General features: G+C 44.2%; 1 pseudogene; it reads left to right on the top strand.

The window, feature by feature from the left end:
* The first annotated feature begins 319 nt into the window (after positions 1-319).
* Positions 320-438, top strand: LOC146039635 (5S ribosomal RNA; annotated as a pseudogene).
* Positions 439-14,619: the final 14,181 nt, after the last annotated feature.

Raw genomic sequence — 14,619 nt, 5'->3', positions numbered from 1 at the left:
CTTTTTCCCCTCTGTCTCCTATTCACTCACTTACGTCTATAAATCTATTCCTCAGGGAAGGGGTGGACGTTACTCGCCTCTCTTATCCACCATTGGATACTATCAGTAGATGGTGGACAGCAGAAGGTGAGACATGCCGGAGACACCTACCCACTTCCTATTGGTCTATCTAGTTCCATGCTTTCTCATCAGTTGTGTCATACCACAAATCTCCCTGCAATACAGGCAGGTAACAGGGTGACGTACTGGTGGCACCTTTGAAAGCAGAAGCATTCTACATCTCCTTTGGTATCAACACAGGTGCCCTCTCACTTGGTAAACTTACTACCATACATCACTGGATCGCCTGATCCCATACCGATTTCAGTAGCTAAGCAGTGATTGGCCGGCTTAGTACTGGTGGGGGGGACCCACTGGGAATATCCGGTGTAGTAATACTACGGAATAGCAGAAGCACCCAGTGTCTGACCCAAGCTTATACATTTATAAATTTACAATTCTATACCTCTCCTCTTCTTCCACAGTGGTATTCCACCTCAATTTATTTCACTGTACCTTTTATCTATCTCTTAGACGGAGGCTGCGCATATCTATATTTGCATATATATTATTTGTACTTTGTGTCAAGCGTCCATAATAGACCACTCTGTCGAACCTTACATACGTTGAAATTGTATCCTTTATTGTCATATGTGACTTTGGTCGACAGGTGGTGTATACACTTATCCTCCCATTGCGCCGGCTCCAGCAATATTGCTCAGGACTCTCACCGACAGGTGACTAATTTACTCATTTGTCAATTAAAACAAGTGACCAGTTCACCTTTTTCTCTTTTTAGCGTATATCTAATAAAAATCTAAATTTTAATAGACTATCATCATACCATATCATTCAAATTATTTTTGTCAAAGTGTGCCCCAAAAAACCTTATGGGTGAGATTTAATAGGATGAGATATTCAGAAAGTGAGAGATTTGGGAAGAAATCTCCAGTTTTTTTAAAGCGGCAATCATTTACACAGCAAAACCAGTTTGATTTTGCAGTGTAAATGATTGCCGCTTTAAAAAAAACTGGAGATTTCTTCCAAAATCTCTCACTTTCTGAATATCTCATCCTATTAAATCTCACCCTCTGTGTGTTCCCTTGCAGTCACCCTTGTGACAACCCCCCTTTTTTTCATTGATATGATTCCTATCTGAGAAATTTTTGCTGGCGTCCCAGCAGGAATGATATTGCAAAGTCAATGGAATATAGAAGAATCCCCTCAGAGAGAAGCCAGTTAGTATACACACGGTTAAAAGAGGCTTTATAGCAGCAAATGGATTAGTAAGCCAAGAAAGAAACCTGGGTTAGCGAGTAGGCTGACACGCAATAAGTTCATGCAGGTGATGGCTTGTATAGCAAGTTTGCTGGGCAACGCGTTGTCAATTACATTCCAATTTCTGTTTTTGTACCCACCTGAATCTTTAACTTATTTTCGTCCATATAAAACAATATTCCTTTTAATCACAGCGTGTCCTCTTTCATTGTGCTTGGTGTGCTATATACCCTAGACCAACCAAATTTTAATTGTCCTGACTGACAGCGCAGTGGGTAACCCCAACACAAACAAGCAGATTCCAAGCCTAACTCAGGTATGATCCGCTCACAGACATCCCCCAAACATGGGTTGTCACATACACAGACTGCACACAACAATAGCAACTAAAATGCCATGTTATTAGATGTGCAAGCTAGCAGCAGACACATGACCTAAAAATCTTGTCCATCGCTTTTCCATGAGATCTACATTGCTAGCAGCATCGCAGTGGCCCCTTTCCGCATGTGCATAGGCATTGCAGCAAATACACAGTTTGCGGTTAATCACTTGGTCTTGTGAAAATCAGCCAATATACTTCTACTATACTGTATAAAATACAGTACATACTAAGTTTTGAGCTCATTATAATATAATGGATCAGCAATTTCTACAATTTATGTCCTAAAATAAGTGAATCCATAAAACTTCAAGACCTCAAGAAAAACAACAGCAATATTAATGGCTCTTATTGTCCAGACACCAGATGCTTGATACTGAAAAGAGAGGTAGATAGAAGGGGCAGGGCAGTCGACAGGGGGGGGTCAAGTGGGACACTCGTACTGGGCCCCAACCAGTTGAGGGTCTCCAAGGATTTGAGGCACTCAGGGGCTGTAAGTATGGCTGCCTAATCACCTGTCTGGCTACCCATACTAATGAGTTTAGTGACATCACGCAACGCACTAAACCACACGATGCACAATGATGTGCCCTACCATCTTCCCTTCCCTATTATATTGCATAGTAAATATTAATTATCTGTTTATTTCTAATAATTAAAAAATACATTCAAACCGCAATGCATTAAAAATCTGCATGTGGTGTTGAGATATCAGTGTTCCAGGCCCCAAGATTTCTGTTGCCGGCCCTGAGAAGGGGAGGTAGATATAAAACAAAAGAAGCTTCTGTACAAAAGAAGCCCTCTGGATCTTTCAGATAAAGTCACTGCATCCTCTTGGTCTTAATGATAACATCAAGTTTGAGTCCTTTTCTTGAGGGTCTTTCTCCAAGACCAGGTCCATGGTCGGGAGATGTCTTCAGGAGTTCTACCTATAAGGATGACAGGCCCTATTAGATAAATTGTCCCCCTATTAGTCTCATATCAGTCTCTTTGAATAATATTTAGTTAACTTTCGTTATAAGAATTCTTACTGTTGAAAATAAGATAATAGGAAATGCGGAGTATGGTACTTTTGAGAACATTTGGCTTTAAAACAATAGGAATAAAGGATTTTTAGATGTGTTATTATTGTCAAAAGGTTTATTTCTATTTTTAGTTTTGTATTTTATTATACATTTAAAAAAACAATAATTGGTTATAATAATAATCTTGCAATATTAACGAGAATGGGAACAGGAATAAAAACAGGTACTCTTTACCTAGCACGGCGCCCACGATCTCCATCGCGGGCGTCGTGGGTAAAGAAATCGTGGGGATGGCGGGCATCGCGGTCAGTACATTAACGGCCGCGATGCGATACCCGCGATCCCCACGATTTCCCATAGGGTTCAATGTTAAATTTAGTGCTGGCTGCGATTTTAGATTCAATGCTTCAATGGCCGCGATTTGGCCATAGGAATCAATGTTAAATGGGCCACAGAGCCCAAATAGGCACAATTAACACTTAAATGTCCCCCCAAATTTGTAACGCCACCCCACGATCCACGCCAACCCGAAGCGTGGCGAGCGCAGTGAGCCCGCGAGGGGCGGCGGTACGCGTCCTCCGACCTTTTCATACCCCCACTATCCACGTCGGCGTGGAGTTGAGAATAGAATAGTGTGGCGAGCGCAGCGAGCCACCGAGCCCGAAGCGTGGCGAGCGCAGCGAGCCCCGCGAGGGGACGCGGATACCTTCACAGGTAAACGTGGCCCTACGCGGGCTTCACAGGTATCCGCGTCCCCTTGCGGGGCTCGCTGCGCTCGCCACGCTTCGGGCTCGGTGGCTCGCTGCGCTCGCCACACTATTCTATTCTCAACTCCACGCCGACGTGGATAGTGGGGGTATGAAAAGGTCGGAGGACGCGTACCGCCGCCCCTTGCGGGCTCGCTGCGCTCGCCACGCTTCGGGTTGGCGTGGATCGTGGGGTGGCGTTACAAATTTGGGGGGACATTTAAGTGTTAATAGTGCCTATTTGGGCTCTGTGGCCCATTTAACATTAATTCCTATGGCCAAATCGCGGCCATTGAAGCATTGAATGTAAAATCGCGGCCAGCACTAAATTTAACATTGAACCCTATGGGAAATCGTGGGGATCGCGGGCATCGCGTCGCGGCCGCTAATGTACTGCCCGCGATGCCCGCGATCCCCACGATGGGCGCCGTGCTAGGTAAAGAGTACCTAAAAACAATATGGAATGAACGTTACCATTATTCAGTTAATCGCCAAACTTAGAGAAATTATAAAATGCAGAAATAGACGAGTGGGGTAAGACTCCGACTGCGATCTCAAAATCATAAGTTCAAGTTCAGAAATGACCTTAATATGTTGCAACATCTTTTATATAATTAGTAACAATGGCGACCTCCTAAAGATAAGAATAAGAACTCTATCTTATGTAATATAGAGGCGGGCTAGTGAGAAAGGAATCCAACTGCAAAATAGAAATCCTGGGTTTAAGTCTTGAAGTAGTCTTTGAAAATTCTCTCTGTTATGTTGGTTTACTTATATTTTTTAGACATATATACAGTAGAAGGAATACTTGAATATAATTGTCTAATTGTTAATGAAATGTATAATACATATTTTAGACATAAGAGGACAAAGAAAGAAAAAAGTTTCCTACAAGGGGCACTCTAGGTTAGCATCTGAAAATGTATTAACCGAGAGTGCCCCTTGTAGGAATACTTTTCTTCTTTTCTACAGTATGTATGTCCTCCTAAGTTGAATACATATTCCTGGGTGCACTTCCCTCATTAAAAATTCAAAATTAAAAGTTAAAAATTAAAAGTAAAATATTAAATACAATGACTGAGGGAAGGGATAGCTATATTTATATACAGTATAAGCTGTGCAGAATCATATCCTTCATCTATACATATTTTAGACACATGGCTATACCAAGTTAAAGAGATTCAGTATACTGATCCAATCGAAAGCCATTAGGAAGCCAGGTATATTAGGACATTCAGTCCAGAGTAATAACACTCTTTGAGAAAGCTTTATGAGAGTGAAACGCGTTAGAAGAAAGCAGTGGAGACCTTTGGACCAAGAGATCTACTTGCGGGGAAAAAATGATGCCAACATACATTTCCCTGCTGCCACTGTGGTTAAGGCAGAGTGCATCTTGCAGCCCTTTGCCATCAGACTTTCACACTGTTTGACAACATGGACTAGAGATGGAAATTGTGGTGCTGGTAATTGGGCTCTTATATCCTTACGTGGGTGAGAGGCACAGCAGTGTCTTAGCAGAGGAACGTTCCTCAGATGCAAAGCAGGGACACAGTACTGAAGATGGCTATACTATCGCCCTGCAGTCAGGTGACTCACAATTGGAATATTGTATCAGTATATGGTAAGATCTCTCCGTCTGCTGGCATTAATGAAAGATTTCTAATATACTGTATAACCAGCAATCCAGTATACAGTCCCATATATGATTATAAGAAATATTGCAACATGGACTGTTAAACTTGTTTTATAGTTCAGTTCACATTGAACATCGGATTCATATGGAAACACAAGATTATTTCAATTATTAATAACCATTTTGTGTTTAATATGTTTTAGGTGACCACGTAGTTTATATGTGTATCATTCTGTTATTTTTATTAAATATGCAGTTAATATATTACTGTGAGTTGTGAATTTAATTCAGCCATATTGTACCAGCGCAGTACCATTTGTTTTTTCTTGGGTACCATTTTTAGGAACCAAAGGCCAGACAGGTATCAGACCATGCTTTCTTATATAGATGTGTGTACACATACACACCAAGGTGTCTGCTGCCATAAAGAAAAAACATAAACACATATACGCATATATTTTATTTTTATATATTTAAATTTAGTTATGATAGTTACAGTAATTAGCACCTGATATGGGAATTGTTATCTTGTCTTTACTGAAAAGCAGTCATTCAGGCCTCAAAAGTTGCTAATCTACTGTACAGGTGCACATCACAAGACTATACTACTGTACAGAAGGACGTCAGACTCTTCTATTCATAGTTCTGAAGCATTTTACATAGTTACGATCTTCATTCATACCAGGCAGAAGAAAGAGCATGCACACAGGAGTCGTGCAGAAATGCAATTCCATACACATTTATCTTGATATGACATTTTAAATATTAAAAACCATAAATCCATATTCAGTGAGTTTGCAATTTTTAACAGCTTATCTTTAACATTGCTGACTTTAATAAAATGGAAAATACAAAAAAAAAAATACAGTAACGGCAACAGTAAAAACCAATACTCATGAATAAATAAATAGTGATAAACAGTCAGTAACAGACAACCCCACTCAGAATTACAATTCTGATGTTTTAAGTGGAAAAATTGTTTAAACAGTGCCAGTCCCTGAGCCATATGTAATGCCAATGCAATCTGGTTACCCGTTGTGAATTGATGCTAATGCAAATATATGTACACTGTAAAGTGAACACTGAAAGTAGGCCCCACTCACCCAGCATCATTATCATTAACTTACTCCCCCCCCCCCCAGCACCCCCAGCAGCCACTCAGGGTGAGATGTACTTAGCCTTGAAAAGTGAAAAACCACTAGCCAATCAGCTCCTACCTGTCATTTTTCAAACACAGCCTGTAACATGTTACGAGCTGATTAGCTGGTGGTTTATCATTCTATATTTTATCATGTTTCAAGGTTAGTACATCTGGCCCTTACAGAGCACAAGTGAATTATCAGAGGGGGCCTGATTCAAGCTGAAGATCTGACTGAATTAGGCATCAAAATCTATTATGCATGACAGCACTGAGGTCATGTGTTCAGTTCCTGCCATGGCCCTCACTGTGCATAACTGCCATCAAATTATGTTACTATATTACTTCTATTACAGCTGCATATATCTGTTTGAAACAGGTGCATCAATTGTTGTTCCGCATAAAATTGCTCATTCACAAAAATTAACATGGAGGAATGTTAACTCCTGGGCAGGGGTTGAAGTGAGGGGGAACGGGGTGGAACTGAGTTCCACCACCTCTAATATTGAGGTGAAACATTTTAACCTCCGCATTGGCCCTGCACAGTAATTCTCACAGAAAAGCATTCTAGTTTGCAGGGGGATGCCAAAAACCCTACCCCTGGCCCTCACTCTGCCTAATGGGGGTAGGGGACCGGGAGTAATTAGGTGGCAGAGAGAAATGAGTTCCCCCACTTCTGCATGACCACTTTAAGCACTACTCCTGGGAGTAAATTTACTAAGATCACATTGTTTCAAATGATGCAATCTTGGCTGGGAATCCCATATGTGAAATTTACTAAACACAAAAATAGGCAGATTTTTCTCAAATACGAATCAAAATCACCACAGAACACACATGTTTGAATCAATAGATTATCATCCAAACTCTGCATGATTTACCATAGGCATGATTTACTATATGTGTATATATATATATATATATATATATATATATATATATATATATATATATATATATATATATATATATAGCCACAAAAAAATTCAAAATATAGAAGAGGCACCTAATAGTGCAGCATCGTCAATTTATTTTGATAAAATTAAATAAAATCATCAAGCTTGTACGGCATCCGTACCAACATACTCCTCAGTGGTGGACTGAATACCACAAGATATAAAACAATTTCCACACTGGCAAAGCACAAACAGGGCTCCTCTATGTGCCCTCACGGAACCCTTCATATGGGAGACCTCTGGCAATCTTTTCAGAAGCTGTCTTCAGAGTTCGCTTCACAGTTTTTAACCAGTATGTCAGGTGTCCTGAGGAAGGGGCGCAAGCCTTGAAACTTTTGACACGCTGCTATGTTTTTTTGCATGTTTCTTTTAAATACACTTTTGTTACATTTTTGAGAGTGCCGCCTCCTGTCCTCATTTACCTGTGGACAACCTGACTATATTGCGATATTAGGAAGACACCTCCACCATTCTACCTGTCATCCAGAGTGCCAGACTGACCGATATATAATATATATATATATATATCTGTGGTCCATGTTATTTCCCCAGCCATGCAGCAGCTTTGCAGAAGCACTGGTGGGATCCTGGGGCTGCATCCTATAGACTGGTCCGCAAACACTGCAGGGGGAGGGGGGGCACACTGCAGGGGGGAAGACACTGTGGCCGGGGGAGGGAGGAGACTGCTGCTGTGGCAAGGAACGGAGCAGATTAAGGCGGAAGGAGGTGAGGATATGGCAGATGCGGGGTGACTGTGTTCAGAAGCAGAGGAGTGCACTTGCCGGGCGGCTGCTACTTGTGAGGAGCTGCAGCTCCCACTAGGGTCAGCTAGCCAAGGCTCCCAGAGGCTGATAGTACTGCTGCTTTATAATCAGCTTGCGCTGCAGCCTGAGCTCCTCCACCTAAACTGGGCCAATGGATCAATGTGCAGGGGGGGTTTCCAGGTACTTGCAAAGTAGTGAGAGCCGAGTTAGCAAGTCTCACACAGAACACTTCTACAGTATAAAGTCGTACATAATTAGTGATGTTTGTTTGGGTGAGTTTTTATTTGGCAATGTTTATATAAACTTACAAGTAGAAAAATATAGCACATTTGTAATAAATAAATATTTAACAAATATCAAATATTTCTATCCTTAAAAATGCAAACTATACTTGATATACTGATTTTTCAAAATAGCTCATGTACATTTTTAATTTTTCCCCTGAAATGCATCTTATGTCCATCGGGATGCTAACTAGATGCACAAGCAGCTTTTGCTGACCAAAATGTTATACAGCATGGAAAAAAAAATATTTGTAATTTTTTGAAGTAATGAGCCATACCAGGTAATGGACTATGTATAATGCCGACTGGTGGATTGGTATGGTAATCAATCCCAGATAAATTTCTGTAGGCAGCACTCATGGAAATGGGGTCTGCTGAGGGGTTGTGGTCCACTGAGGAGTCAGGATCCCTGTTCTTGGAGCCTTATATTGAGTTGCAGCCACCCTTGTGTCTTTTCCTGCAGTTGAGTCTTTCACTTTATGCTAATTCCACTAATGCCCTTCCCTGGTGTCATGGATGGTTTGGGAATTTAAAGTGTGCGGCAACCATTCACCTCGTGGATGGGGGCTGGTGCTGGGCTCCCCCCAGCGCAGCGATCCGTGGTCCCAGTGGGGGTGATCGTGGTCCCGGCTCTTGGAGGTGATGTCATCTCAAATCACCACCTCCATCTACACTGCAGGTAGGCACCGCAGTGTAAACTGTGAAAATCCCGGAACTGACCTGGCTTGGATCCGTGTTCCAAATGCCAGGTCAGATCTGGGATTTTTTGTGTAAAAGGGGTATTAGTCTTGGTAGATAATGTGTAAAGTTTCTGATTATAACTTTTCAGCCATATCTTGCAAGCTTTGACATCAAATTTGTGTAGTCTTTAAGTACACCATGATACCGTACTTGGCTTTAATTTCCAAATGTAGGAATAAAGAATTAGAAGTCAGATTTCTTTACTGACAATAGGCCAGAACTAACTTCAAAAAGTGATACAATGGGGAGTGATAAACAATCCACCAATCAGCTCCTGTCTGACATTTTTCAAACAGTCTGTGACATGGTAGTTAGGAGCTGAATGGTGGGTTTATAGCTCTCCATTTTATCACTATATGAAGCTGAGTGCATCTGGCCCAATGACTGAAGCTTTATACATGAAGAGTGTGCTTTCTGTATTTAGCAGAATGTTCGTTCTCTGTTTAACTAAGTTTCCATCAGATTCTCAGGTTTCTTCCAATTATACAAATGTATAAAGATGAAGTTGTTCCTAACTAAAGTACTGTAGCCCCAGTATTTGTATTCTGGTTGTGAACACTTAAGATTGTAAGCTTCCAGGGTAGTAACTAGGGGTGGGAGAGTAGTGAAGCTTCCCAGGGCATAGAACCTTCTAAAGCACTGCATATTTGTCACCGCTGCCGCTCAGTTCGGTCCTTGGAATCCCACACCCTCATCATGATATCATAAGTTCAGATAGTGGAACTGTCAGAGGGGAGAATATAGCCCTGCTATAGTTTGTATGATTCTGTAACTTCACCAAAGCAGTAACTTATATGAATGATAGGGCCGTCTCTACCATTAGGAAGCATTAGGCAGCTGTCTGGGGTGCAGAGATCAGGGGGGAGCCACCAAGCCTGCCAATCACAAAATGAAGGATTTCTATGAGGAAAACATCTTTGTTGTACTCAATGGAGGTGGCAGCTGTGAAACTTCTAACACGTCGCCTGTACACTTACACTTGAGTGGGCTGGATAGTGGATCTAGGTGCCAGTGTGGGGGTGGTGGTGGTGGGGGATTGTGATGTACAGTAGGTTGAAATTTTGCCTAGGGTACCTGGAAGCCTTACACTGGCGCAGAGTGGAACTATATAAAGGATAATAAATTGAAATTTCATTCTTAGATGTTTATTTCTGTTGTACAGTATGTAGCACAATAACCGGCAGCCTGTGATTTCTCTGATTTTATATAAACAATCAAAATTGAGGGAAAAAAGGAAATTGTGATTTTACTTGCCATAGAGACATCTGTATTCCACTTGCACCATATTAATACAGTGCTCACACCTAAAGCTTTGCTTCCCTTGATATTGCCATCTCATCTAGTTAGTTTACTTACAATCTTTCTGACATTTAGGCCGTTAGCAAGAACCACTACATGTAAAGTGTAATCCGTTTAAATTGTTCTATAAAATGCAATGCTTTGTCTGTAATAAGCAGTCATGGTCTGCCTAGGAATTACAAAGGAGTCTCTAATTGAGATTTTGCAGAGTTGGAAATCTTGGCACTTGTCACCTCTCAGTCATTTGTTTAAATAGGCAGAAGAAAAATAAAACACTTAGCCAAGCAATTAGTCTGTACTTTAATTGACTAAGAGATCTCATTTCTAATGAGAACAGGCCATAAAAATGTGTTTCAGCATTTCTAGTCATGTAATAAGCCTTATCATTTTCTTTTGCTTAGTCATCTCCTTTGATACAGTGATGCGATCCTAACTGTCTTCATACCGGGACATCCTTACTTTTTCATGCTACAGTGGTGACAAATCAGAGCTGGGGTGCATTAGTGGCAGCTCATTAAACAGAAATCTAAGAGTGGCAGAACCCTCTGTTCACTATATTCTGTACACAGGGCCGTTTCTAGACAATTTAGCTCCCAGGGCGAAAAAAAAAAATGCGCCCCCCCCCCCCCCCAAATACATACCATGGCATAGAAGAAATTGAGCGTGCCGGAGGCGCGTGCCGAAATAGGGGTGTGGCTTAATTTAAAGGGGGTGTGGCTTAATATAAGGGCGTGGCCTAGCCGGAAAACAATTACCTTACATCACACTTTTGCGACCTGCATGACCAGACATTGGTTACCGCAGGAGTTGTCATTGTCCTCCTGCACTTAAGTTGGCCGGCTGAAGGCCACACAGTGACATAAAAAACATAAAGGCCCACACAGTGACCTAGTACGCCTCACAGATCAAGGCCAAACAATGACTGGCTACTTAAATCATTATACACTATTTATCCATGATGCCAATTACACATTACGTCGCACACTGTGATGACAATTACACATTATGCCGCACACTGTGATGCCAATTACATATTACGCCACACACCGTGATAAAAATGACACATTTTTGTTTCACACCGTGATGCCCATTACACCCCACACTGGGATGGCAATTACGCAATACTCCCCACACCGTAATGCCCATTACACATTATGCCCCACGAGCCGCTGCCGCACAACTGATGCCATTTACTACTATGCCCCCACAGTGCCAGATATGCCCCCACAGTGCCACACATATATGCCCCCACAGTGACACACATATGCCCCCACAGTGCCAAATATGCCCCCACAGATATGTCCCCACAGATATGCCCCCACAGTGCCAAATATGCCCCCACAGTGCCACACATATGCCCCCAGTGCTGGATATGCCCCCCACAGCGCCACACATATATGCCCACACAGAGACAGATATGCTCCAACAGTGCCACAGATATATGCCCCCACAGTGCCACAGATATATGCCCCCACAGTGCTACAGATATATGCCCCCACAGTGCTGGATATGCCCCCCACAGCGCCACACATATATGCCCCCACAGTGACAGCTATTCCCACACAGTGCCACACATATGCCCCCACAGCGCCACATATATATGCCACCAGTTACAGCTATGCCCCAACAGTGCCAAATATGCCCCACAGTGCCACAGATATATGCCCCCACAGTGCCAAATATGCCCCCACAGTGCCACAGATATATGCCCCCACTTTGCCACAGATATATGCCCCCACAGGGCCAAATATGCCCCCACAGTGCCAAATATGCCCCCCACAGTGCCACAGATATATTCCCCCACAGTGCCAAATATGCCCCACAGTGCCAATATGCCCCACAGTGCCGGAAGCAGCATACAGTAACTCACTGTGCTTCCCCCTGCTGCCATCGCCTCTGCTGCTGCCTCTTCTTCATCTTCCTTGGGGAGGGGAGGGGAGCGCATCGCATGTCTCTCCTTCCCCTTCACTGAGCTGTCAGCCATTCATACATCGCGGGCTGTCTCCTGATTGGCTGACAGCCCAGTGACACAGTGAGAGAGGGGAAGGAGAGACCACGATGCGCTCCCTCCCCTCCCCTGGGAAATCAATCAGCGGCGCCGGCGGTGGACGGTGAGAGCTGAGAGGCGGAGAGGGGGAGGAAGGGAGGCAGCGCTGGGGGGAGCTGCTGCCGGACGCCCCGGCTGTTTATTAGAGGCGGACAAGCCGTGCGGCGCCCCGGGCTGCTGCACGGCTTGTCCGCCTCTAGAAACGGCCCTGTCTGTACAAGAAAATGCCCTAGGGAGTGCAGCAGATCTTCCCATGTAGGGTGGCCAATTCAGGACAATTTTGCAATCCGTTTCGTGATTGAAAAACTGTCAATCTTGGGATTCCCGGACTTGGCTTACTGGAGGTGGAGTGGGCTTGTGGGGACTTGCGGACAGGGCATGTGGGGACCTGTGGGAACCGGCCGGGCCGGTGTAGTAGTAGTACGTTTATTTATAAGGCGCCACAAAGTGTCCGCAGCGCCGTACATAGCAAACAAAAAAAAAAAAATTACAAGGTAACGTACAGGGTGTGTAGAAAGATACAGTATAAATAGGGGTATAGCTGGTAGAACTAAAATCAGCATCAGTTCAGAAGTAGGTGTCAAAATAGTCAAGGAGACCGAAGATGAAGTAGAGGAAGGGAAGAACAGGACAGGAGCACAGGTGAGGTAATGAGGTAGGGTGAGTATGTGAGGAAGGAGGGCCCTGCTCATAAGAGTTAACATACTAAAAATAGGTGGGTGGACGAACGAAATACAATAGGATAAGTAGGAACGGAGGGGAACGGAGGCAGGATAGGAGGATCAAAAGAGGTTAGGAGGAGGGATAGGCTAGTCGAAAAAAGTGGGTTTTGAGGGAGCGCTTGAAGGAGGTAAGGGAATCAGATAGCCTGATGGGTGGCGGGAGGTTGTTCCAGTGCAGGGGGGCAGCGCGAGAGAAATCTTGGACACGGGAGTGGGAGGAGGTGATTAGGTAAGAGGTCAGTCGGCGGTCAGCGATGGAGCGAAGAGGACGGGAGGGAGTGTGGATAGAGATCAGTGAAGAGAGGTAGGGAGCTGTGGAGGAGGAGAGAGCCTTGTAGGTGGTGGTGAGGAGTTTAAAGAGAACTCAGAAAGGAATGGGGAGCCAGTGAAGAGATAAACAGAGGGGGGAGGCGGAGGTAGAGCGGCGGGAGAGGAAGATGAGCCTAGCAGCAGCGTTAAGAATGGATTGGAGAGGTGCGAGGCGGGTGAGAGGTAGCCCAGAGAGAAGGATGTTGCAGTAGTCAAGGCGGGAGATGACAAGAGAGTGAATGAGAATTTTGGTCGCGTCAGTGGAGAGGAATGGTCTGATGCGTGAGATGTTGCGTAGGTGAAAGCGGCAAGACTGTGAGAGAGCACGAATGTGGGGGGTGAAAGAGAGGGAGGAGTCAATGATGACACCGAGGCAGCGCGTTTGGTCGGTGGACGTGATCTCGGTTTCACCAATGCTGATGGAGATAGTGGGAGAAGAGGGGATGTTCGGGGGATGGAAGATTAGAAGTTCAGTTTTAGCCATGTTTAGTTTCAGGAAGCGTTGGGTCATCCAGGCTGAGATGGCCGTGAGGCATTCGGAGACCTTGGACAGAAGTGATGGGGATAAGTCGGGGGAGGAGAGATAGATTAGGGTATCATCAGCATAAAGGTGGTAATGAAAACCATAGGAGCTGATGAGGGTGCCCAGAGAGGTGGTGTAGAGGGAGAAGAGGAGAGGGCCAAGGACTGACCCTTGGGGAACACCGACTGGCTGGGGGGTAGTAGGAGAGGAGGAGCTCGGAGTGGAGACGGAGAAGGAGCGATCGGAGAGGTATGAGGTGAACCAGGAGAAGACCATGCCAGTGATGCCAAAGGAGCGGAGGGTGTTGAGCAGGAGAGGGTGGTCAACAGTGTCAAAGGCAGCCGACAGATCAAGCTGGATGAGGATAGAGAAGAGGCCTTTGGATTTAGCCGATAGTAGATCGTTAGTGACTTTGGTCAGGGCAGTTTCAGTGGAATGTAAAGGGCGGAACCCGGATTGGAGGGGGTCTAGAATGGAGTTAGCAGTAAGGTGGCTTAGGAGACGATTATAGGTCAGACGTTCTAGGAGTTTGGAGGCAAAAGGGAGGAGGGAGATGGGCCTGTAGTTGGATGGAGAGTTGGGGTCCAGATTTGTTTTTTTGAGAATTGGGGAGACAAGAGCGTGTTTGAAGGAGGAAGGGAAGATCCCAGAGGATAGGGAAAGATTAAAGAGGTGAGCCAGGTGAGAGCAGACTGATGGACTGAGACGACGGATAATATTGGAGGGGATAGGATCA

This window comes from Crinia signifera, chromosome 1, assembly GCF_055691185.1.
Source record: "Crinia signifera chromosome 1, ASM5569118v1, whole genome shotgun sequence".
In the NCBI taxonomy this organism is placed as follows: domain Eukaryota; kingdom Metazoa; phylum Chordata; class Amphibia; order Anura; family Myobatrachidae; genus Crinia; species Crinia signifera.
Note: the sequence above shows the minus strand (reverse complement) of the source record. Positions and strands in the feature narration are given on the sequence as shown.